The 27,756-nt window shown below is 40.4% G+C and overlaps 1 protein-coding gene across 4 annotated transcripts in view; it reads right to left on the bottom strand.

Moving 5' to 3' along the window:
- The window catches only part of LOC122539853 (adhesion G protein-coupled receptor F4-like), a 94,162-nt gene extending 82,972 nt beyond the window's left edge, over positions 1-11,190 (bottom strand). For 2 of the 4 annotated variants that reach the window (XM_087980148.1, XM_087980158.1), the window contains exons 1-2: positions 11,062-11,144; positions 8,474-8,596 (exon numbers count right to left, since the gene is read on the bottom strand). The gene's annotated coding sequence lies outside the window, so the exon portion shown is untranslated. Of the gene's footprint in view, positions 1-8,473; positions 8,597-11,061 lie in introns of all 4 variants that reach the window. The other 2 variants (XM_087980154.1, XM_087980159.1) reach the window with 1 other exon arrangement.
- Positions 11,191-27,756: the final 16,566 nt, after the last annotated feature.

Below are 27,756 nucleotides of genomic sequence, written 5' to 3'. Positions count from 1 at the left end.
ATCCCATGACTAGATAAAGACATGAATGGGAGGCTAACAGAGGGATATAAACCACATAGACATAGAATCTCTACAGTGTAGAAATAGGCCCCTCAGTCCAACAAGTCCACATCAATCCTCTGAACAGTGTCCTACTCAGACCCAGTCCCCAAACTAATGCATCTAATCTACAAATCCGTGAACACTATGGGCAATTTAGCTTAGCCAATTCACCTTACCTGCACATGTTTGGACTGTGGGAGGAAACCAGAGCAAATCCGCACAGACATGGGGAGAATAGGCAAACTCCACACAGACAGTCATCTGAGGATTCGAACACGGGTCCCTGGCACTGTGGGGCAGCAGTGCTAACCACTGAGTCACTATGCCGGCAATTAGTAGCAGGTCTAAATAAGGATCAGGAATGAAAGCTTTACGTGCTGCAGGGCCTGCTTCTGTGCTGTATTGTTCTTTGTTCTTTATGTAATAATTTATATAATAAAAAAGAAAGTACTTCAGGAGTGCAACAGGTTTGGCTGCTTATCTAAAGAGAGAAATGGAGCCAACGACGCCAAAAAAGTCCAACATTACATTCCAAATGTTAACTCCTTCCATAAAAGCAGCCAGATTTGCTGATAAGATTTTCAGCATCTGTATTATATTTCATTATAATTTAGGTGCTGGATCCATGAATGAAAAATGCTTAAGACCCACTGGTATCCCTAATGCATGTTCAGACATTCTAAGAAAGTAGGAGTAAATTACTGCAGATTCTGGTATCTAGACTGAAAACGACCAATGCTGGAGATCACAGAAAGTCAGACAGCATCCCTAGAGGGACAGCAAGTTAATGTTTCGAGTTTTGTGATGGAATCTTTCCCGAATGATGTGGGCATTGGTGAGAAAGTTGGTAAAATAAGGCGAGATCAGCAGGAATGAGATTTGAGTTATTGAGGTACACTGCAGGGAAACAAACCCTTTGGTCCAACTCATCCATTCGAACCATAATCTTAAACTGATCTAGTCCCATTTGCCAGCATGCCACTCATATCTTTCTAAACTCTTCCTATTCATGAACCCAGCCAGATTCCTTTGAAATGTTGTAATTGTACCCTGTTCCATCACTTCCTCTGGCAGCTTGTTCCATGCACATACCACCATCTACATGAAAAAGTTAGTGCTCAGGTTCCTTTTGAATCTTCTCCCTCTCACCTTTAACCTTTGCCCTCTAGTTTTGGACACTCTTACCCTGGGAAAAAAAAACTTGGCTATTCACCCAATCCATGCCCCTCATGAATTTATAAACTTCTTTAAGGTTAGCCCTCAACCTGTGATGTTCCAGGGAATAAAGCCCCTGCCTATTCAGCCTCTCCCTAGAGCTCAAACCATCCAATCCTGGCAACATTCTGTAAATCTTTTCTGAATCTTTCAAGTTCAACAACATCTTTCCTAAAGCAGGGAGACCAGAACTGAATGTAATATTCTGAAAGTGGCCTCATCAAAGTCTTATGCAGCCACAATATGACATTCCAACCCATATACTCAATGTATATGTCCAGTACTCAAGTGTGCCAAGGACTGATGATCACTTCCGAGTCACCATTACTGAGATGATCATAATATTCCAGATTTTTTAAACTAAATTTAAATTCCATCAGCTGCTAATGTAAGATTTGAATCAGAGCCCAAGAGTGTAAGCCTGGGCCTCTGGATTACACGTTCACCATTAATGCCACTGCACCCCCATATCAGCAAGTTGAGTAACCACAACTAGTTTGATTTTCTAGATCGTAGACCTTTGTTTTATATCAAAGAATCAATTGTTTCGTTTCTGAAGCAGTGGCTTGCAATCAAAAGTGTGCTGCTTCAGCTCTGGTCTCAGGGCTTGTGAAAGAGTCAGTGTGTTTCAATGAGTTATCTGCAGACACTGCCAGATCCAGGGAAAGTTGTGCTCAAAGCATTGACGAGATGAATTACTGAAGGTTGTGAGTGGCGAAAGCCTCTACTCCACCTCTGTTTGTCTCTGCCAAAGTTGTTCAAAGTGTCTTATGTCTTCACAAATGAATCTTTTTAACATTTTGGCTAGTCAGAAACCAGGGCCTCATGCATTTCAGGGATGTCTGACCTCCTCAGGATGTTTTTAAAACATTCCAAAATCAGTTTCAAGACCCCTAGAGCCGCTTGCCATGATCAAGACCGGAGAGGAGCAGTTGCTGCAGGAATCTTGTCATCCCTATGCATGACATACCTTGCTCAGCCGAGATGATTTGAATGATTAGCACTTTAATTCTGGGCTTATTGATCTAGGAGAGGTCGCTGCTGTTGGACTATTTTACATTCTTGATGTTGAGAAGAAAGAGTCCAATTCTCTAACTAAGTGTGAACACTGAGATGAAATTGCTGCCAGTGAGTGGAAAAGGCCTATTTGCAATCATTTGCATGCATCGCATTTCATTATTTTCTAATTTTGAGTTATTTGTCTGCAGTTTCCCATTCCCAAACCCACTGGACTGAAACCCAGTCAGTAATGATTTCTGACATGAAATTCTGAGGGGATACCTGGTGACTCTAGCTCATTGTTTGCTCCTCTAGCCCTCTTGGAATCCCTAGACAGCAACTGTCCCCTCTCTTGTTCATGGATGTTAGCAGCAGACAAGTACCTGCGCCACTGAACTCTCCAACTCCCGTACACTATATGTACAATGTATGGGATTGAACCAATATGCATCTCAGGGCTCCTTAATTTTTTTTTTAGTGCTCGCTCACTTTGTGCCTACTTCGATGTTCACACTATCTCTGCTTTACCTTGCCTTTTTGTGCTTTGGCCTTCAACAAGAGCTTAAAATTTCACTGTCTTTCTACCTTGCCTTGGGGCTTAGTGCAGACATATCATGGTTGTCAGCAGAAATCAGTCAAGGGAGCATATATGTTAATGCCCACATAGTGCTACGTCAAACTCACACTTACTCTGTTTGTCAGCAGCACACACAGCAAAACCACCACTTATGTCTACGTAGTTCCCAGTCAGGACAAGGGAAGAAACCTTCAGCCAGGATGTCTTGGCACTGTAAGTCAAGGGCTTCATCATTTATTTGTCCATGGGTTTCAACATGGTCCATCTTCCACTGAGATTGGTCAAGGGCAGTGAGTCTGTACTTTTACAATCCAGGGAGTTGGCTGTTGTCAGTTCTGCAGGTCCAGTGAACCAGTCCAGAAGCAGTGATAAATCAACTGGGGAGCTGGACACAGATCTACCAGGGGTCTGGTAGGTTAGCAGTTGGGCTGTCCTGGAGGTCAACTCAATGGAAGTCACTTCGATTATGGGGATTGAAAGCAGTTCACTAGGACGAGAAAGGAACAATGAATTGTGAAGGCTGTGGGGGGTTGAAAAACATGGGTTGCTGTGGGAGGGGGAAATCAGGGAGTATTGATGGTCTCAACTATCTTGGCTTTGATGATTGCACAGTGAAGCATGGCAATTCATGGAATAATAGAATCCCTACAGTGTGGAAGCAGGCCATTCAGCACATTGAGTCCACACTGACCCTCCTACCCTGTCACTGTAACATTTTTCCATGGCTACTCCACCTAGCCTGCATATCCCTGGACCATCTAGGTAATTTAGCATGGCGAATCCACCTAACCTGCCCAAATTTGGACGGTGGGGAGGAAACTGCAGTACTCAGAGGGGACTCACACAAACATGGAGGAATGTGAAAACTCTATGCAGAAGTCACCTAAGGCTGGAATCAAACCCAGGTCCCTGGACTGTGAGGCAGCAGTGCTAACCACTGCATCATTGTGCCACCTAATAATTAATACGTGATAGGCTACATAAGGTATTAGGGAAAGTGTAGCACTCCTTTATGCAGGATTGTCAGATGGGATGATGCTAAGGATGGACAGCCTGTGGAGCTTGGTTCCTAAATAGCAACACCTTTACAACTTGTATCTGCAAATGACATGCCACTATTACACCTATGTGCCCTGAGAGGCATTTTGTTTTGCTTCCCTTCCCGATATGTATATGGTGAAGGGCAACTCCTGTGTGGAAGCACTTGACTGAGTGCATGTCAGGGCTTTATAAAAGGCACCAGCACCGTGAAACCTGGGTGAGCCTGACGATGGCAAGTACTTCTGCCTCTGGCAAGAGGAATGATAAGACGAGTAAGGCATCGGAGAGGTATGGTGCATAACTAACTTGGCCAGTTTTAGAAATCAGCTTGAGAAATTTTTGTAGGGCTCAAGGAGAGAAACCACCCCCAATTCTTGCCAAAATTGACACTTAGCCAACTTCTGGAAAAACCTAGGAATCCTGGGAAATTAATAAGGAAATCAAAGTGGAAATGTGAGAAGACAATCTTGAAAGTAGGAGCATAATGTGAAGTAATCTACACATAACTCAATAAAAATTAAGTTCATCAATGTGAAATGGAGTCCAAGAGCTGCATTTACTTAGAAAAGAAGGAAGAGAGTGTATACAGCTACTTGATCGGCAGGTTGCACAGTAGGTTGGTCAGAAGATCTGCATCAGTGCTTTTTGAGAGTTTGTCCCAGCTATTGTAGAAGTTCTTAGATCCTTTACCCTCACAACCCTTCACACCCTCTCTCTGCTTCACTATCACCACCAAAGTAACATTCCACAGTCTCTCACATCCTCCATGCCAACTCAATAAGACCATTAACAGCTGCAGCCTGTTTTATAACATTTAACATGCAGGAGATTTATAAATCTGCCGATCAGACATTATCCACCCTTCAAGAGCTTTTACTTCGACTAAAAAAGTTTGTGACTCCCATGCTGCATGTTTAGGTTCTTGCAACTGCCAAAGGGGGCTCTGTTTGTCCTCTCTCCAGAGTTCAAAGGTACTTCCTGAGTTCAGGCTTGCCTCCTGTACAACGTGCTCCCTGTACCCTGGAGCAAATAATGGACATCAGATATTAAGTGTTTCAAGGGAGATAGAGGTTTTAATAAGTAATGGAATTAAGTGTTATGAGAATAGGCAGGAAAGTGATCGAGGATTATTGGATACCCAATGAGTCAGGATCTCATTGAATGACAGAGCAGACTCAATGGGCTGAATGGTCTGCTTCTGCTCTTATGTCACATGTTCTTATAGACAAGAGGGCAGGGACTTCCTCATTTGAAAAAAAATTTATAAAATTCCAACAAGTTTTCTGATTCCTCAACAAGCATCCCTTGGGATTAGGTAGGTGGACCAAGCACAATGTTATCAACAGATCATATTGGGACAGGGAAGTAAGAAAGTTAGTGGCATTGTCAAATGCCAAGTAGATTTCAGAATGATTTTGTTGCATTTGAGACAATTCTAGAACTTATAGGAGGATATCCAGAATGAGTGATGTACATCATTCTTTGCTGCAATAAGAAATTTATAGCTCCCTCATTAGCATCACTTTATGTCTTCTTTGATTGACTTGGTCATTCTATATACTTTTTTCATTATTATTCATTTCCAAGAGTAAAATGATGCTGCATATTGGAGAACCTCAATGTGGTGGAAGATCTGTACAATATTAGGATTCCAATAGTGTATTTACTGTAGGATTCTGCCTGCGAAACCGGAAAGCATAGTGATCATCCTCCTGGGTTGGGGGTCCCTCTACCTGGGGCCATCAAAGGTAGAGATGAGGTAATGGGATGATCTATGAAAGTAAAATTTTTGTCCTTGCTTCTGACCCTGTTCTCTCTACAGGACCAACACAGTGAAAAGCTTTGAAAAAGGACTTAACTTGTGATAGGATGTAATACCTGTCCTTTCTTGCCTTTCAGCTCTTGAGCTGTTTGGTCGGTAGAGACTGTATGTTAGTTGCCACCAAATACACTTGTATCCACACATTAAGAAGAAAATAAATTGCACCTATAAGTTCTGTCTGCAGCATTTTTCTTTTCAATCAAAAGGCCCAGGGAGGTTCCTTAATATAAAACCATTAAGTTATATTTGCCTATGCTGCTGTTAACAAACCAATTGGATATTAATGAGTAATGAATAGTATTATGTACCATTGGACAAATGACTGCAAGTATGGAGTCAGTGATCTCCTGGGTCCTGAGGAGACCAGCAGAACCATACAATTGTATAGGTGAAGCCCAATAAATCTAGAAATCATGATTACATTGTATGTCTTGCAAATACAGAGAAAGATTATTTACTTGATGCACTTATGCGCAATGAAACTAAATAGTGCACATCTTCCTTCAGCTAGCTCTGGGTAGAAACAATGATCAACCCAAGAGCTATCAGTATCTTTTGTGACTATTGGATGTTGTCAGCAGGTGCTTTTGAGCCAGTGGTAAAAGTCTGCCAATGACTTTTGGTTTGACTTCTAAGAAACTGCTCTAGGTCGCTGTATGAATAGAATGCTCAATGAGTCTTGAATACCACTCAATATGTAATCTTCATTTTCCTCCACTGAATTGCCCACTAAAAATGCATCAAATTAAGCTCCATATCTCAATATTCTGAAAATTACCACTGTTTTAAATTTTCCTTGCAACTGGTCACTGAGTATTAAATCTAAGATACAATTGAAGCATCAACTCTAGCCCTAGTTGTTATGATCTCTCAGTGTCTCTGCGGTTTAGGATTTTCATTTGTCTTCCCAATCCACTTGGAAGCCATCAACTGTTGTCCTAAACTGGTCGCTCAAATCCTTCCAATCCATATTGTACATTCTTTCTTCCTCCTGCTCCATGAATGCTAATTTTCTAGGTCATTGCTAGCTTCTTATTGAACGCATCCTCCAATACATTAATGATTAAAGCTTGTTCAATCTTGGAGCAGGAAGTAAAATTTAAGATGAATTCAGGTATTTGTTTTCTTAATGTTCATCAAATTATAATATTACTTCCTTGTGTTTTCGAAGCTTCAGGCTTCATTTCAAATTGACGTGGTCAACTATTTCTATGCTCTGCAGTCATTCTCCCACTTCAATTAATTTCATGCTTAAACTCACTTACTTTTACAGCACATTTAATGTAATGAAATGTTACAAAATGCTCCAGTCAAACAGGCAGTTTTTGAAATGTCTTAGAGGAGGAAAGTGAGCTAGAGAGGCCAAGAGATGAGAGGAGGGAATGTCAGAGCTTTGGGGCAAGGTTACTAAAGGCACAGTCACCAAAGGAGGAGTCATTAAAATTTGGAATGGTCAAGAAATCAGAATTAAAGGAGTACAGAAACCTTGGACAGTTGTGGGGCTGGCAGATTTTGAAAATAGGTTGTGCTGCAATTTAAAAACAAGGGTGAGCATTTTAAATCAAAATGCTTGCTTGACCAGAAACAATTGTAGGTTACAGAATATAAACTGGGATTTCTTGTAAATTGGGAAACAGGCAGCAGCATTTTGAATAATTTCAAGTTCACAAAGGACCAAACAGGGAGAACAAACATGTGTATATTGTAAATTCCTGAGGTTACAAAGGCATGAATAAATATTTCAGCAACAGCTGAGGTAAAGTGAACTCAGCCAATGTACCAGAATTGAAAATGCAGTGATCTAATGATGGCATGATTATATTGTTAGAAGCATATCTTGGGTTCAATTAAGCTAGCAAGATTCCAAATAGTCTAGTTTAATGCCAAATAGCTGTCATGAAGAAGGATGGAGTTGGCAGCTAGGAAATGAAGTTGGAACAGATGCTTATATACAGTAGGAGAAAGTGAGGACTGCAGATGCTGGAGATCAGAGCTGAAAAATGTGTTGCTGGAAAAGCGCAGCAGGTTAGGCAGCATCCAAGGAGCAGGAGAATTGACGTTTCGGGCATAAGCCCTTCTTCCTGAAAATGGAGTCGCAGGTAGATAGGATAGTGAAGAAGGCGTTTAGTATGTTTTCCTTTATTGGTCAAAGTATTGAGTACAGGAGTTGGGAAATCATGTTGCGGCTGTACAGGATATTGGTTAGGCCACTGTTGGAATATTGCGTGCAATTCTGGTCTCCTTCCTATCAGAAAGATATTGTGAAACTTGAAAGGGTTCAGAAAAGATTTACAAGGATGTTACCAGGGTTGGAGGATTTGAGCTACAGGGAGAGGCTGAACAGGCTGGGGCTGTTTTCCCTGGAGCGTCGGAGGCTGAGGGGTGACCTTATAGAGGTTTACAAAATTATGAGGGGCATGGATAGGATAAATAGACAAAGTCTTTTCCCTGGGGTTAGGGAGTCCTGAACTAGAGGGCATAGGTTTCGGATGAGAGGGGAAAGATATAAAAGAGACCTAAGAGGCATTTTTTTCACTCAGAGGGTGGTACATGTATGGAATGAGCTGCCAGAGGATGTGGTGGAGGCTGGTACAATTGCAACACTTAAGAGGCATTTGGATGGGTATATGAATAGGAAGGGTTTGAAGGGATATGGGCCAGGTGCTGGCAGGTGGGACTAGTTTGGGTTGGGATATCTGGTTGGCATGGACGGGTTGGATCAAAGGGCCTGTTTCCATGCTGTACATCTCTATGACTCTATGTAAACTGAAACCAACCTGCTATTGCAGTCTTCTTCCAGCTTTGCACTCTTTCACTTGTTCTGCCACTGAGGACATTTTGAACCACACTTTCTCTGCACCTCTCACTCCCCAATTGGGAACCTTGTCACTCGGGTGACCCTATCAGGAGCAAGAAGACAAATTTCTGTCTACAAACTTCAAGGAACTATTGAAGCACACAAGCCTCTCCATTGTGTCAAGGTAGTAAATTAAGTAAATGTACTATTTAACGGGATACTATACCAGACAAAATACCAGATTTAATCTTTGGTGTTTCTTAACATGTTTCTTGTATACATGTGCGCATCCTTGAGCTAAACAGGGAGAAGCAATTATTCTAATTGTTACATTGCACACATACATAATCATGAGATGAAAGGACTGGGCTTGGTTACAATGTCCCTCACCTATACATGTGGATCAACCTGTCAACACCCATATCACAAGAATAGAATTTACATAACTTTCTGGGAGCTACTTGTGCTGTTTGAATGATTCAGTGCCTTCAAAAAAAGGGAGAAAATTGTTGGGAACACAAATCATTAAAAAACATAACATTTATACCTCATCTTTGACATGAAACCTACCTAAACTGAAATTTCATATAAGATTACTGAGTGCAATGTAAATGATGTCATTTTCTTAACAAATTGTTAAACGCTAAGTGATTTAGATCCATAACTCAGGTTTTACTTTTTTGGTAGGCAATCTGGGAAAGTCTGTAATTCACAGAGGGGAGAGATTGCTGGGGAGGACAGGGAGGAAGTGCATGCAGGCAGTGTTAGTTAGTCCATTGATCATTTATGAACATTGAAATATATCCAAGGCAGCCTGCTCGACGAACATTTCCTCATCTGGTTTATATAGCACCTTTCATATTCTAAATTCAACTAGGTTAAAAATCAAACAACACCAGGTTATAGTCCAACAGGTTTATTTTGAAGCTCTAGCTTTCAGAACAATGCACCTTCATTAGGTGGTTGCAGTGCTTCGAAAGCTGGTGCTTTCAAATAAACCTGTTGGACTATAACCTGGTACTGTATGAATTTTAACTTTGTACACCGCAGTCCTACACCAGTACATCCAAATCATAAATTCAACTAGTTTCAGATTCTTTCCTTGAATCAAAAACTTGAAGATAACCAAGGTCACCAGGAAGATAAAAGAAAAAACAAAGTGCCTTGCTAGGCTATTATCTGAAATGAATTTTGATTCAATTTTTCTGGTATGTGTAGTAGAGTTATCAAACAGGAAGAATGGATTTAAAATGGTTGTGCTGAAAGAACACTGACCTACCCCAAATCTTTAACACAGACCCATAACTTGTTTATTATTGGACTAATATTGCCTAATGTTATAATACTCCCATGTTCTTAGATGAATTATATAAATTTGATCACTGATACTAACAGGCCCATTCCCTATCAGATTAAACAGAGAAACTGTGATTGTTAAAAAAAAGGCTACTCCACACTGGAAAAGTTCAAAGTCAATTTATTATTTTAGAGAGGTACACTTTGCAACGACTTAAATGTTGAATTACGAGTAAAAATATTCAGCAATTTCTCTTCTTTAGGCGCTGACTGAAGTTTTGGACATTTCAGTGTTTACTGGGACTATTAGTGCATTTTTTCAATCCAATACCCCAACCTAAAATTGTAAAAGAGTGTTTGATTTGTGTATCTTCTTTTTTTAAAAAAAAAAGTTATTTCTACCAACAACGCGCATTGATATGACGGCATTGATATGACGTATTGAATAAAAATAAAATGCCCCGATGTACTACACAGAATGTCATCAGACAAGTACATTTGATCTGAGACTCTGTGGGGAGCTGGTAGGTACCAGGATGGGACTGTCCAGAACCTGTGACCCTGCTGAGGCAAGATTATAGGAAAATCTCTGAGGAATGTAAAGGAAAACGACCCAGATTGGATTCAAACTGCGGATTTTATCCAGCTCTCATTCAGACTTTTCTCATCACGAGAGGAACTCAATCGATTCATAATCAAGGTGTTAAAACTTCGTTTTCCAGTGGAATATTTGAGCACAGCAAAAAGAGATGTCCACTTCTTTGTAATATTAAAGAGATTCAATATAAACTTTTTTAAAGAACCCGAGAAATTTAAGTCTACTTGCACGGTTGTAATTTTTTCAATTCCTGATTTAAACTGTAAAGCTTCAGCACTTTCTTTTACTGCATAAAGTTTCACATCAGTACCAGACTAAATTTAGGCCGCTGCCTTTAGCTTCATGCACACCTGAACTCGCTTCACAGCAACATGTAAGTTAGAACCGAACTGCAATAATTGTTAACCGACTTTAAAGTTGATATAATTCCCGCAAAATCCTCGCCTATTTCCCTGATATAAAGAGCTTGACTATTTCGAATGACCTCTTGTTGGGTGAGTGGTAAACTTGTTTATAAACAACCAGGTTACGATCTCATTGACTATCACGCACAAAGGAGATCTTCCAACTCTCACAATGTCAATCTGGAAATGTATTTCAGCTCTAACGTATGTTTTCTTTAAAGACTTATGTTTACCAACACTTCTCATTCCGAAACGAACAGTCTTTCTTACCTTTGATTTTCCTCCGAGAGAAAGGCTGATTCGGTTTATATCAAAGCTGTTCTTGCCCCGTGTGAGGATCGCTGGCAAGTTTTGAGTCCAGTCCAATCGGGTAATGTACTTCCTCCTCTGTTCCAGAGTCACTGAGAGTGACTTCAGGCAGATCGAGGCGCCGCCCACTAGCCCCAGGTTAAAACTGCGGGATCCCTGAACCAGAAACCGCCAAGGCAGTACAGCAGGCGGGGGGCGGGGGGTCAGTGGGACAGCAATATCCCGGAGAGATATGTAAAACATTCAGAACATCACCATTAATGGCAGTGTGTGAGGGAATTGAAGATAAAGTATTCTCAAAGGTCGTTGAATTCCCATTCTTTTACAGAAATCCATGCTAAACAAAGGCGCTGTTTTATTACACAAAGCCTACAGAAGAATGTTTTATAGTCAGACAGGTCCTGAGATTGAACAGTGAGTTAGTCACTGCATTTCCGCAGGGAGACCAAGTCACTAACCTGAGCCAACTTTTGAAATGTGAATTGGAGCCCAACACAAAACCATGTCCTGATAGTGAATGCTGTCGTGGGCGAAAGTGAGGACGACAGATGCTGGAGATTAGATAAAAACAATGACTGCAGATGCTGGAAACCAGAGTCTAGATTAGAGTGGTGCTGGAAATGCGCAGAAGGTCAGGCAGTATCCAAGGAGCAGGAGAATCGACGTTTCGGGCAAAAGCCGTAGTGGGGACAGGGCAGATCAGTCAAACACTCTTCAGCAGCTCATCATCTTTCTCAAAGAGGCTGTCAAGCAGGAAGAGAGACTGCTGGAATTAGTGAAATTGCCTGAATTTTGAGAGCTACAGTCTGAATCATGACTATAAGTATTATTAGTTTACAATTTTTTGTTCTGGACTGAATTGGGGAAATAAACTTTCACAACCGTCGATTGAGAAAGAAATTGCTGTACTTTTAAAAAGCAAGTTACTGAAACTTGTTGCTTACACTTGCCTTGGTCGCTGAGAAAGAAGTCGTAAATAGATGGCATGGCTCTGGTGTATGTGTAGAAGTGAAATTTGGCTGGTAACAAGTAGCTAATTGGTTGGGGAATTGTGTCCAGTTGTGGATGCCAAATGCCTTACGATGACTCGCTGATTGATCCATGAGTAGCTGAACAGCTTATAGGTGTAAATGTTACAGGGATCGCTGGGAGGGGAGGTGGTGACCCCTCTCTCTCAAGCAAAAGACGTGAAGCTAAAGAATTGAAGTTGTTTACTCCCACCAGTTGTTGTAAGCTTTTGATTCAAATCAGTAAGTCACAGACTTCCCAATTTGTCAATTAGTCACTGTATCTCCTGTGTAGAAAAACTCAAAGCAAAATCTCAGAGAACTAAAGAATTTGAGAAACCAAATAAACCCCTTCCATTGAATCCTGTGGATTTGTGCTACTGAAAAGTTTCCTCACTATTTTTCTCCTCTCCATGCATACAACCTTTTTTGTCTGTCTGTCTGTGTAGGACTGTGTGCACATGTTGGGAGCAAGTCTCAGAAGTGGATTGGAATTTTAACCAGTAGAGTTACATGTTGGCAGTTCAGAGTTGTCTACCTGTGGTTAGAATCTATTTATTTGTAATGAATAGTTCTTGTTAAGTACAGAAATCTGGTCTGTGTTTTCTGTTAACCCGAATCTGTTGGGGACTTGCAAACCTTTATAAATGTTTTAACATGTGTGACAACTCCAGGAATAGCAGGGATTGATTTCCAGCATGCTGCCCCAGAGAGGTGTAACAATAAACTGCATCCATGTAGCCTATGTATTTCCCATTAGGAAAACCTTTTTCTTAATCTCATGGGCATCCATACATTTGATATACAATTAGTAACTGGTGACAGAGGGTCATGCAGGTCTGAATTTGAATTCCTGATGGTCCTGATATATAAATAATGTATTAATTCCCAATCCTTGTGTTCCACCCAGACTCTCAGGTAGCAGATTTAATTGAAAGGGACAAGAGATAATTTCTCACCAACTATCTGAAGAACTCTAGCTGCTTTCATCAACATTGTTTCCTTGTACTTTTCAGGTTGACATCCAATTGAATTAAATTTGGAGAAATTAATTTTGATTCCAGGATTTAAATTTGCTTTGTGATCAGTTCCAATGACATTTTTAAGGAGCTTTACATACAACAAGGAAACACAAATTCAATAAAACTATGATTCTAATATTTTACAAGGTATTAGAAGTAATGTACGAAAGGAAATCTTTTCCAATAAGCATATAACCAACTGAATTTAACCATAAACCACGCTATTCATGGAGGTCACCAAGTCACCATTCCACTATATTTGAGTTAAAGTAGCAACAATAATGACTCACCATTTATTCCAGAAAATTAGGATTTACATTGACTTTAAAGAGGAACAACAATTTGATAATTAACTTAAATACTGTTTCAGCAAGGGCAAGGGCAAATAGCACAGAAAACCACGGCATGAATTAAGTCAGAATTAGATCACAGTTTCCTGGAACCTCTTTTCTAGAATAACAGCATACATAATTATTATAGCATAAGTGTTCGGGGAATTCAATGGCAGTATGTGTCAGAGGACTGGAATATGCCCAAATCAATACCTAATTTGAAAACAGAAGACAGAGATAACCCAGTGGTTTCAGATTATAAGTGCAAATAAAGAATTTTTTTTTATTTCTAATCAATGATGAAAAACACTTAGATGAATGGAACATGAGTACATTGCTTATGCACTGATTTTTTGAATAGAGGAATAGAGATATGCCCTGCTACCTGTACAATCCTGCCCATAGTATCACTACCAGCACAGCATGATTAATGAAGAAGACCACCATCCCTTTCTCATGAACTGGTAGGATTGAGCAATAAGTACATGCCTTGCCTATGACACTCATCCCAAAATTAAGTGTATTAAAAATTCCCTCGAACAGAGAATACGTGATTGTGCAAATATATTCATTAAAACACTGCCAAATTACATTCTTAAAAACAACTCACTAATGCTTGCTAGAAACTTAATATATTCATATGGAGGGCCTTGACCTCTGCAGGCATAACAAACATTTCCATGAATTATTCACTTTTTGAATGAACTAGAAGCATGAAGGGTTAGTGTAACAATGTCAATATCTTCCTGGTGCATTGTCCATGTCAATGCTTTGATCAATCAGAAGCCTTTTCCCACACAATTACATTTTGTAGCTTCCTTTGAAAATTGGCACTCTTGTGTCTGTCCTGATAAGTTTCTTCTTATTCATTGCATGTGGACATCATTGGCAGTCCAGCATTTATCGTCCATCCCTAATTGCCTTTGAGAAGCTGGTGATGAGCTGCCTTCTTAAACTGCTGCAGTCCATGTGCTGTAGTTGACCCACAGTGCCATTAGGGTGGGAAATCCAAGACTTTGATTCAGTGACAATGAAGAAACAGTGACATATTTCCAAGTCAGGACGGTGATTGGCTTGGAGCAGAAATTGCAGATGATAGTGTTGCCATCTATGTTTGCCCTTGTCTTTCCATATGGAAGTGGTCATGGGTTTAGATGGTCCTGTCTATGATAATTTCTGTGGTGCCTCTTTAAGGTGGCGCACACTGCTGCTAGTGAGTGTTGAAGGAGGAGGGAGTGGATGCTTGTAGATGTGATGCCAATCATGTGGGCTGCTATGTTCTGGACGATGTCCTGGATAAGTGCAAGATGAACGGACTTGACAACATGTCTCCTCTCAGCAATACTTAGAAGAACATTTATCAAATCATGATCTTGTTCTTCCGATCAACAGCAATGTGATGTCATGGAAATTGATGTCAACACTACACACTTCTCAAAAGTTGGGACTGATAAAGGAAGAATGTTTGACCACCTGCTGATGATGCTGAATCATCTAGTGCACCAATGGATGATGATGCCAATTTAGAAGCACTTTCAAAGACAGCAGATTCCAAGGTTGCAATAAAGTAGGTGAGGCACAGGCAGAGTTGCATGTCTTCACATTCCGGTGCTGAAGTATTAAATAAATTAGATTCATTGCATAACTATTTTCAACAGGCCGTCAAAACAAACAAAAAAGCATTTGAGTTACTGGCAGTTTTCCATTCTTGTCAGGAAACAATTGTCAAAAATGAAACAACTGTCATTGAAAAATATTTTCAAAGGGCAGGTATACAAATGAAAGCAAATTTTAGGATTTGGCAATTCTCATTTTTGTATTCATTTTGAAATTGGTAATTAGAGGTGCACACAGACGTAAACAAAAATTTGTAATATAATTACTATCATCGAGCTACACAATACACACATATGTGGCCACCACCATTTTGCATCAGTAATGTCAATGGCCTGTAATGTTGACAAATTTTATATGCCCAGATGTATTGACATAAATATGTAATACTGTCAATGCTTGTGTATTAATTTTTCAAAATTCATGCATTCTAGAAAGGTTTCATCAGGCTGGAAAGCAAAAAATACAACCCCTCTTCAAGAAAGGAGGGAGGCAGAAAACAGTAACCGAGAGGTCAGGTAAATTCATGTTTGTCATGGATGAAGGTGTTGTAAATGATCACTAATTGTTGTAATTGTGTGCTATAGACTCACAGAGTCATAGGGTCATATAGCATGGAAACAGACCCTAATGTCCAATTCGTCCACGCTGATCATGATCCCACACTAAATTAGTCCTACCTACCTGCATTTGGCTCATATCCCTCCAAACCTTTTCTATTTATTTACTTATCCAAATGTCTTTTCAACATTGCAACTGTATTTGCATCCATCACTTCCTCTGGCAGTTCATTCCATACTCTAACCACTCTTTTGTGTAAAAATGTTGCCCCTCATGTCCTTTTTAAATCTTTCTCCTCTCATCCTAAAAATATGCAGACCAGGTTTGAACTCCCCCACCTGAGGGAAAGAAGTTTGCTATTCACCTTATCTATGCCCCTCATGATTTTATAAACCTCTGTAAGGTCACCCATTAATCTCCGACGCTCTAGTGAAAAATGTTTTATAATTCAAAACCTCCATTCCTGGCAAAATCTGGTGAATCTTTTCTGAACCCTCTCTAGTTTAATAATATCCTTTCTCTAACAGGATAATCAGAACTGGACACAGTATATGGAAAATAAAGAGCATGAAAGCATGGGAAGGATTAAAGCATGAAGACCACTGGCAATCTGTGGTTGTGGAAGGCAAGATGGGATAAGAATAGTGGAATGCTCTTAGCAGAGTAAGGTTAAGGCTGAAAGGTCATGATGGCGAGATGAGATAACAGTAGAGCCAATTTCCCTGTTTAGTGTCATTATGACAAGATTGGGACTATAAATATTTGGGACATGACATTAAATATCTAATTAATAGTTAGTAGAGTCAGCTTGAGACAGGAGACTACTGTAATAGATGGAATAGCTAAATATCTATCATGACAGGTTAGTCTGGAATGGAAGATCACTGTAGCAGAGGTGATAATAAATATCTAACCATGACATTAGAATAACATTAAGTAGAATGTACAACTATAGAGATAATGGGAACTAACATCACTGGTTTATTGTGTAGCTAGAGTGAGGTACTTTGATTAATATGGTTGAACATGCTGATAAGCTAACAGAAACATAATTTAAAAAATATAAAAATCCACGGACCCTGAGATTCGTGGGCATTGAAGAATCTGCTTTCTCAGTGTCACGGTTTTTTGTTTGCATTTTCTCCACGACAAGTACTCCAGAAGAGGCCTCATCAATGTCCTCAACCTCAATATAATGTCCCAACTCCTATATCCAAGCAGTGTGAGCAATGAAGACAAACTTGCTAAATGCCATCTTAACCACTCTGTCTACCTTTTATACAAATTTCAAAGAATTGTGCACCTGAACCCCCTAGATCTCTCTGTTCTACAACTCTACCCAGGGCCCCATCATTAATTGTATGTTTGTTTTATCAGAATGCTGTGCTTTTCCAGTGTCACACTCTTTGACTCTAATCTCCAACATCTGCAGTCTTCACTTTCTCCGATTTATTAACTATGCCTCCTCCATTCTCATCCAAACCATTTATATAAATGACAAACAATAGTGGACCCGATACCAATCCCTGTGGTATCAGGCCTCCTGTCCTAAAAGCACTTCTCCACCACCATCCTCTGTTTCCTACCATAAAGCCAATTTTGTATCCAATTCACAAACTCATCCTGAATCTTATGTGATGTAACTTTACGAGTTGGTGTACCATGCAGAAACTTATCAAAGGTTTTACAAAAGTCCAAGTAAATGATGTCCACCACTGTGCCCTCACCAATCTTTTTGGTTACTTCCTCAAAAAAACTCAAGCTTGTGAGATATGATTTCCCTTGCACAAAACCATCCTGATTATCCCTAATCATTCCTTGCCTCTCCAAATGCATATAAATCCTATCTTTCACAATTACCTCCAACAACTTACCCACCACCGGTGTCAGGCTCACAGGTTTATAGTTCTATAATGTGTTGTAAATGATTATTGAAAAAGTTCAAGGTAATTAGGATAAATTAGCATAATTATGTAAAAGGGATAATGTGTTTAACCAATTTATTGGAGCTGTTTGAGTAACATTTGAGTAACATGCACTATGGATAAAGGGGGGCCTGTAGTGTACGGTACTTGGATTTCCAGAAGATGTTAGAAAAGATTTTATATGAAAGTTTTTTTGTGCAAAATCAGAGTTCATGATGTGGGGAAGTGATATACTGGCATGGATAAAATAAATTGGTTGGCTGACAGGAAATAGAGTGTATGCATTGTTGGGTCATTTTCAGACAGGCAGGCTATGACGAGCAGGTTTCTATCCTGGGCTTTCAAGTTTTTACAATTTATAGCAATAACTTATGTGAAGGAATGAAAGGCATAGTGGGTGAATTTGCAGATAACATAAAGATAGGTAGGAATGAATACAGTGAAGTTGGCACAACAAGGATGTAGACTGATAGAGATAGGTTGAGTGAATGAGGACAAATCTGACAGATTAAGTATAATGCAGAAAAATATGAAGTTGTTCACTTTGGTAGGAAGAATTATTATTTAAACAGAACAAGTACAGACTTCCAAGGTGCTGAGAGATCTAGATAATCTAATGCATCAGTCACAAAACATTAATATGAGAAACATGAAGTCATTAAGAAAGCTAATGGTGTGCTCTCCTCTATTATAACAGAAATTGAACATAGAGATGTTATGCTCTGTTATATTTACTGATTGTGAGTGTAGTTTTGGCCTCTTTATTTCGGGAAGAATGTAATTGTGATGGAATCAGTCCAGTTCAATGATACCTGGAATGAACAAATTGTCTTATTATGTGGAAAGATAGGACACACTGAGTTTATTTCCACTTGCGTTTAGAAAAGTGAGGGGTGATTTGATTGAAGCATGTAAGATCCTAAATGGTCTTGATAAGGTGGACTCAGAAAGAATATTCACTCTTGTGGGCAAGTCCAGAACAATGAGCCACTGTCTTAAACTTTCCATGGTGGAGGTAGATAGGTTTGTGTTAGGTAAAGGAATCCAAGGTTATCAGGGGATTGATGGGAATATGGAATTCAGAATTCAAACAGATTAGTCATGATCTTTTGAATAGCAGGGCTGGCTTGAAGGGTCAAATGGCTTACTTGTGCCCCTAAGTCATATCTTTCTATGAAACACACTGAACGAATGACAGGTATATTACAATACTGGAGCAGTACTGATTATGCACCTACTGATACCCATGTTTTGTATCTGCAGCTACTCATAGCAAGACCCTGTTTTGGTTTAATTTTTAGTATAGGTGTTGCATCCACACCATTTAAGATTTTAAGAAATATATGTTAAAGGGACATTTCTACTTTAAAATTAGAAAAGGAGACACTAAATGAAACAAAAATATCTCTTCCCTGATCTTGGTGCAACTCTTCAATTGTCTTAACACTAAGCTCTTGATTGGTTGGACTCCATCTGCAAGACTGGTGGTGGCCCACTCCCTGGACTGTAATGAGATAGATCCTAGGATCCTAGTTGCACAAGAGGCCAACTGTCCACATCCAAAGCCTGAACTGAGACTTCCTGCGATTAACTGTGATGACATCCCCTGACTGACTATCATATGCTTTGAATAGATTAAGGACTATTCCCCTTACAACTTCAGACATGGCCATTTGAAGCACTGCTGTGCATTTGCAGTCCAAGCTGCTGAAACATGTTGGTGTGACATTATCCTACAATCACATGTCTCTCCTCTTTCCTGTACATCATTGACAAACATGCCATACTGCTTAGCTTTCTGATTGCACTAAAATGCAAGTCAAAACAGAACTACAGTGATTTGACGAGTTCTGAATGAGAGAGCAATGCATAAAAACATAAAACAATGTAGAAATGCTGTGATTATCCAAATAGGTATAGAGTGAGTGAATGTTAAGAAAGTCAATTAACAGCCTTGAGATGCACACTAATCCAATGCATGAGTTGGTTGCCAGTGCCTGTGTGCAGAGTTGCCTGCCTGCAACATTACAATGTAGGGTGTCAGTGAGCTTCAAACTGGAGTACCAAAGTGCTGGACTGTATTATAAGTGTGTCCGAGATGTACCATGATGATATGGTGAGGCTGGTGCTTTGCTGATGCCAACCTTCGTGGATGGAGGGGTCAATTGGTTGCTGCCCTTGAATTTGCCCTGAGATGTTGGACAATTGTTGAACAAGACAGGTGACAGATGAAGCACTAATTAACTGCAGCCATCAGGTAACCACACTGGCTTTTATACTGAGAATTGTCGCTGTCTCGTTTCTTTCTACTATCTGGAAAATAGCAGCCTGCATATAAATGACTTGAGATTAGCTAATAATGAGATGCTAAAGTATGCAAATAGGCACCTTGCCACTCACCAACAAGTTTCTCATCTACCTATTGAAAGTTCATGTGGAAAATCTAGATTTTTCCCCTGGATTTCAAAACTCTCTTTTCCTCTCTCACCACATTTTCCAACTGTCTCACCGTTGCTCACACCATTCAGAGTCTGGCAAAGTTGAATCTATTGGATGAGCTGTTAATTCCATATATTTATTTACATTCACCGTGAACTCATGTACCTACAAAAATGGTCCAGGACTCTAGTTACCAGGCTAGTATACTATAACCCACCATCCCACATGCCATCACTCCCAAATAAAATAATTGCCTTTTCCTTCACTTTGTTGTCCCATTATCAACTCAAGACTTGCAGAAACAGTGTGAGTAAAATTGTTTGAGCGGGAACAAATGGAACAGACATTGGACAACATTAAGGTCCAGCAAATTCTGAGCAAATGAAGTTTTTTCAAGCAAGGCAGTCAGCCTGTGTTGTTCATATTACTTATTAAAGCAAAATGCAGCTTATGCTCTTAAAACCAAAATGTAAACAGAGGATGCTGGAATTGTTGAGCAAGTCATCTAGCTACTGTAGAGGGAGAAACGGAGTTAGTGTTTTAGAACTGTGAGCATTTGTTTATGTATGGTTGCATTGTCATGATCCATGTGCAGTAATTATATTTTTCTGTTATTTTACGAGATGTGAATGTCACTGTTATGTAAGTATCTGTTGCCTATTTGTAATTGCCCTCAAGAAAATAGCTAACCAGCAGTATTACATGTCAAAGCCCTGTAAAAGCCATTCTTCTGATGGTGAGCGGTACTATACTCGAATTATTCACAATGAGTAAAGATGAGAAAGTTTAAATTTTTTCGCATCTAGGATGCAATATAGGACAGCAATGAATTTGAATCACCAGGAATTAGAGACCCTGCAGTTTTGTTTCCTGTACTGTGCATGAATCAATGTGTAGTGTTTCTGTCCTCTAACATGTTTCACATCAGTTGGTCTTGAAGCCACCTCCCTCACAGGTCGAGACATTTACCCCAACTGCTGCAGGTGGGATTTTCTTCTATATTGGATGTCACACAGGCCCCAAACATCAAATTCCCCTTCTTGACAGCCCTGTGAACCCCACAGGTTTCACACCTTCCCAGATCGTAGTTCAACCCATCTACATGAGCTTGCACCTGCCCACCTTTCGCCATGCCAGGTACCTTTGAGGCTAGGGTGTTCCTGGCTGGGGATGTGGATGAACCCTCCTCCTACATTGCCCTGTTTTTATCCATATTATACCAAATTGTTCCTTTACAAATACTTCACAATTGTAATCCCCCTCTTGCCGGAGCCTGAAGCCCCAATCCCACAAACTGGTTCTCAGTTCAGCTTCCTGCAACAATAACATCTCGCTTTGTTCTCCCACACCATTCCTCCTCTCCCCCATTTTCTCTGAATGGACCCAACTGATAACCATGGCCCACCAACCTAGAAAGACTTCTCCAGCTGAAAAGTACCCAGACCCTTGAATGATTGCTGGACATCTCCCAAGAGTGGCCGCTATGGAACCACAGCACTTAATATGACATATCTTTGAGACACCAGGGATGCAGACCCCTGACCAAGGTCATCTCGATTGGACACTGAACATGGCCAATCCACTGGACTGATATTGGGGACTGTCCTTGACTTATAGATGGCTATCTCCATGGATGTCAATAAGAAATATCTCATAAGATTTTCAGACATGGCTACTTACTTGCCGTGTATTTGGCACATTAGCTGCAGGCATGAGATTGGCATGCAGATTGGCATACACTGCTGTACAGAAAGATACCTGTCCTCATGACTGAAGACTGCTGCCAGCAAAGTAAGCCACCTGGTTGTTTGACTGCACTAATTGGCACGTAAGGCAGGGATGCTGGATACTTGCAATAGATACCAAGTGAGCAACAGCAAGGAGAGTGAGCGAGCCACCCTCAGATTCAACCTGGTTCAATCTATGAGCTGGATGTCTGTCCTGTACACAAAATGATCATGCAGCAGCCTAACGCTAGTTGTTGATGTGCCCTGAAATGCAGGTCTCAACTTCCTAAGCATGTGTGGATCAGAGAGGATCCTGAGTGGCTGACAATTATCAAATGCCAATGTCTGGGGTCGGTGTGGATGAAGGGGATGGTTGTGGAGCTGGTGCCCATGGATTATGCCTGAATTCTTGTCGTGCGTCGAGCACCATGGAGGCTTCTCACACCCTGTGGTGAGCTGAAGTTGCCAGATGCCTGCTAAGACGTCCACATTGAGAATTCTCAGCATCTAGTTTGCTTGGGACAGATGGAAAGATAAGAAACTGCTTATTGGTAAGGTGAAGTGCACAGTCATTAAGGTTGTTAACAATAATTTCCCCTTTATAGGACACTCACCACTGCGTGGTGAGGATTTTGCCTTGATGCCTTGAGCATAGTTAAAAGAGGCAGAAGGTTGCTCCCAACAATGAGCTAGGCCTCGCTGTCTTTCTTGAATGGTGTTTTGAAATTTCTTGCCATTGTTCATGTCATTCAGGCCTCAATGATTCTACACCCAAAACGATTACAACACTGAAGGATATAATTGGTCCAATGGATTTGAACTGGTGCTTTATTTATTCAGAGTGTTAATGACTGGCTGAGCATTTATTGCCCATACAAAGGTCATGGTGAACTTCTGTCTACAACCACCGCATTCCATGAGAGCTGACACACTATTAGGGAGGGATATCCAGCTGCTCCTTGGATGCTGCCTGAACTGCTGTGCTCTTCCAGCACCACTAATCCAGAATCCAGCATATTAATCCAGCTAAAATGAAGGAACACACAATTCCATGTTGGGATAGTATGCAGCTTGGAGTGGGTTCTGTAGCAATGCATCTTGTAGAAGATATTCAGTGCTGCCCCTGTGTTTTATTGTGGGACAGAGTGAATGATTAAGATCGTGGGAGGAGTGGCAAGCAAGTAGTCTGCTTTGCTCTGGATATTATTGAGCATCAAGTGCTGTTGGAACTGCACTCATCCAATCAAGCACAGAACATTTCATCACAGTCCTGACTTCTGCTATGTTGATAGTGGAAAGGCTTGAGGAATATGGAAGATTTACTTGTCACAAACATCCCAACTCCTGTCCTGCTCTTATAGCTTAGATTAGATTAGATTCCCTACAGTGTGGAAACAGGCCCTTCGGCCCAACAAGTCCATACCAACCCTCCGAAGAGAAACCCACCCAGACCCATTCCCCCTGACTAATGCACCTAACACTACGGGCAATTTAGCATGGCCAATTCACCTAACCTACACATCTTTGGACTGTGGGAGGAAACCGCAGCACCCAGAGGAAACCCACGCAGATGCAGGGAGAATGTGCAAACAGTTCCTTGTTTTATCATCTCTCTTTTAATTTCTCTTTACATTCATCTAGTGATAATCCTATATCTATGATGAGGGTTCCAATCCTACCACCAGTGGAAACAATACTTTCACTGTTTATCTCGATTAACCTTGTGCAATTTCAGAAACTATAGTGTAATTGGATTTTGACTTAATCTTTTCTTTTCCAAAAAGGAAAAAAGCAAAACAAATGAAACCTTCTTATTCCTGGTTTATCCAGTGAATCTTCATGATGCCCTTTTGACAGATATTCAGAATACCCACATAATGATTTGACTAAACTCTTGTAAAAATTCTATGTCAATATTGTGTTTCTACATTCGAGCACATTTATTCTGTTCTCCTATGTAATCATTACCATTGAATTTCCCTCTTATTTGCTTTTTAAACCATCCTCAGGCTCACTACTACAAACTAGAGACATACCATTCCATTCCAACTTCCTTTGAGTTTATTGATGGGCAAATTGAACTTTATTACAGTACTTCATTGTTAGCAATTAAAACATCTGCAACACAACATAATTATAGAAATGGTAAGTATAGAATAATACAGAAACATCTATAAATCTATATATTACATAATCATGCAATTCAAATTACAGTTTTTAGGAGGTGATGGCAGTGTGGTAATGTCAATGGGCAAATAACCAAGATCCTTAAGTTAATTTTAGATTAGATTACTTACAGTGTGGAAACAGGCCCTTCGGCCCAAGTCCACACCGACTCGCTGAGGCGCAACCCACCCAGACCCATTCCCCTACATTTACCCCTTTACCTAACACTATGGGCAATTTAACAAGGCTAATCCACCTAACCTGCACATTTTCGGACTGTGGGAGGAAACCGGAATACCCAGGGGAAACCCACGCAGTCACGGGGAGAAGATGCAAACTCCACGCAGAGTCACCTGAGGCGGGAATTGAACCCAGGTCTCTGGTGCTGTGAGGCAGCAGTGCTAACCACTGTGCCACCGTTAATGTGTGGGCACAGGGATTCAGAATCTGATCATGGCAGATGATGAAATATGAGTGTACCTTATATAAAAACTAAAATAGAGAGCTGGCTTAATGACAACTATGTGTAACCATTGTTGTAAAAACCCATCTGATTCATTAATGTCCTATAGGAAAGTAAATGTGCTGTCTTACGTGGTCTAGTCTACAAGTGACCTCAGACTCACAGCACTATGTTTGACTCTTAATTGTCTATGGGCAGTAAATACTGGTTTAGCCAGTGACTCCCACATCCTGTATAAGAATAACAAAAGTATTGCATTCATGTGGCAATAATTACATTTAGTGCGTTAAATGCAGTTTTTGTTTATTTATCTATGCCACTCCTTCCATACTCAAATCATCAATTAAGTCTTCACAAAGGGTTGTATCTTGTAAGCTTCACCAGAATTAACAAAGAAAAATCACAATTGCATATGATGAGAATTTCTAAACACCAGTTGTACACAAACAACTTGTATTTCTGTCAATAATATATTCACAATCTTTAAACCAAAACTACTTCTCAAAATCCTTTCCTAAGGCTTAATGTGTTACTTAATTTAAAAAAAACATCCAAGTAAGAAATACATTATAACAATCCACAAATGATTTTTACACAGCAACATGCAACAATTTTACAGCAAACTTATCACATTAATGATTTATTGCATTGAAACAGCAGTTATAACATTTAAAATAGCCATAAGTCTTAGTTACATTATCTGTGAAAGTATTAAAATTCTTTCTAATATATGGCCTTTAGTAAAGTATTTTACCCAGTTTTCCTGTGTTTTGAAGTTCATTGAGTATTTTGTACTGACCCAGAGGCTATGTAAATCCATTTGATTGATAAACAGCAAGATTTTTTTTTTACTTTCCTATTTTAGAACAGAGAACATAGAACAGCACAGGCTCTTTGGCCCTTGATGTTAGATTACTTACAATATGGAGACAGGCCCTTCGGCCCAACAAGTCCACACCGACCCTCCAAAGAGCAACCCACCCAGCCCCATTCCCCTACATTTACCCCTTCACCTAACACTACGGGCAATTTAGCATGGTCAATTCACCCAACCTGCACATTTTTGGATTGTGGGAGGAAACCGGAGCACCCGGAGGAAACCCACGCAGACACGGGGAGAATGTGCAAACTCCACACAGTCAGTCGCCTGAGGCGGGAACTGAACCTGTGAGGCAGCAGCGCTAACCACTGTGCCACCATGCCACCCAATGTTGTGCTGACCTTTTATCCTATTCTAAGATCAAACTAACCTACGTACCCTCATTTTACTATCATTTATGTGCCGTCCAAGAGGCGCTTAAATGTATCTGACTTTACTACCACTGTAGGCAATGCATTCCCCACATTCACTACTCTCTGTGTAAAGAACTGACCTTTGACATCTCCCCTAAACCTTCCTCCAATCACCTTAAAATTATGTCCCCTTGTAATAGCCATTTCTGCCTTGGGAAAAATTTTCTAACTATTCACTCTATCTATGCCTCTCATCATCTTGAAAACTTCCAACAAGTCACTTCTCATCATTCTTTGCTCCAATAAGAAAAGCCCTAGCTCCCTCAACCTTTCTTCATAAGGCAAGGCCTCCAGTCTGGCAGCATCCTGGTAAGTCCCCTCTGCAGCCTCTCTAAAGCTTCCACATCCTTCCTAGAATGGGGTGACCAGAAATAACATAATATTCCAAGTGTGCTCTAACCTGAGCTCTGTAGAGCTGCAGCATAACCTCATGGCTCTTAGACTCAAACCCCTGCTAATGAAAGCCAATACATCATACACCTTCTTAACAACTCCATCAATTGGGTGGCAACTTTGAGGGATGTATCGACGCGGACCCTAACATCCCTCTGTTCCTCCACACTACTAAGAATCCTGCCTTTAACCTGGTAATCTGCATTAAAATTCAACCTTCCAAAACGAATGACTTCACACTTTTCCAGGCTGAACAATGTCTGGTACTTATCAGTCTAGTTCTGCATCCTGTCAATTTTCCCTTCTTAACTGTAGAAGGTTTTGTTGTAAAGGTTCAAGGATACAAGGGATGCCCCCAAATCAGCATTTTTTCTCCCCCCAAAAAATGAAAGAACTGCAGATGCAGGGAACAACGCCTCATTTACCACTTGGGAACACACTTTCTCCCATGACCTTACCCCAATCCCGACAAACCAGGCCTTGTCATCACATGGGCTGCTACCACACACAACCCATTGTTAGCCACTAATAGTCCCCACTGGCAACTATTCATTCTCCCAGGCTGATCTTTACCCACTCCTTTGTCTGTCCAAATGTTTTTCTCTCTCGTTGGGATTTACCTCCACCTATTGTTTACTCCTCCATTCCCCGACTCAGTCTGCTGTATAAAAACCATCCTTTTCCAAGCAACAACCAATGTGAAGAAGGGTCACTTAACTCTGATTTCTCTCCACAGAAGCTGCTAGACTTGCTGGGTTTTTTCAGCAATTTCTGTTTGCATTATTGCTTTTATGGAACCTAGTGAATATGTCATATCAAGCTACACAAACATGGGAAGGAGTGTCTATCTGCAGAGGTTGGGGGCAGCAGAGTTCAGGGACAAAAGCATTATCATGTGTCCTAACAAGCATCTATGGCAGTAAGAGCCAGTAAATGGTGATCAAACATTGCAGTTAATGCCCCTTCCTTCAATACCAAGATTTACTCTTATTAACAATTGAATTGCTCCATGCTCACCTGAGTTATGGCAGGAAATCAACCCAGTCCATTCATTTCCTGAGGAAAACCTTTGCAAAGGTTTTTATACTTTCAATAAAGTCAAGCAAAATTTCAGTGACCTAGAGTCATAGAGGCATATAGCATGTAACAGGCCCCTCCCGTCCAACTCATCCACGCCCACTAGATAACCTAAATTAATCTAGTCCCATTTGCCAGCATTTGGCCCATATCCCTCTTAACCCTTTCTGATAATGTATCCATCAAGATGCCTTTTAAATGTTCTAATTGTACCAGCCTCCACCACTTCCTCTGGTAGCTCATTCCAGACCCGCACCATTCTCTACATGAAAACGTTTCCCCTTAGGTCCCTTTTATATATTTTCCCTCTCACATTACACCCATGGACTCCCCTACCTTGGGTAACGAAGTTGGCTATTTACCCAATCTATGATTTTATAAATCTCTTTAAGGTTACTTCTCAGCCTCCAATGTTTCAGAGAAAACAATCATATCCTATTCAGTCTCTCCTGATATCTCAAACCCTCCAACTCTGGCAACATCCTTGTAAATCTTTTCTGCACCCTTTCAAGTTTAACAACATCTTTCCTATAGTAGGGAGACTAGAAGTGAATGGAATATTTCAAAAGTGGAGATTAGAGTCGTGCCAGAAAAGTAAGGCAGGCAGCATCCGAGCAGCAGGAAATTCGACATTTCA

This window comes from Chiloscyllium plagiosum, unplaced genomic scaffold (genome assembly GCF_037043375.1).
Source record: "Chiloscyllium plagiosum isolate Xiang-an unplaced genomic scaffold, Cpla_swu_hap1 HiC_scaffold_3, whole genome shotgun sequence".
NCBI classification, from domain to species: domain Eukaryota; kingdom Metazoa; phylum Chordata; class Chondrichthyes; order Orectolobiformes; family Hemiscylliidae; genus Chiloscyllium; species Chiloscyllium plagiosum.
Note: the sequence above shows the minus strand (reverse complement) of the source record. Positions and strands in the feature narration are given on the sequence as shown.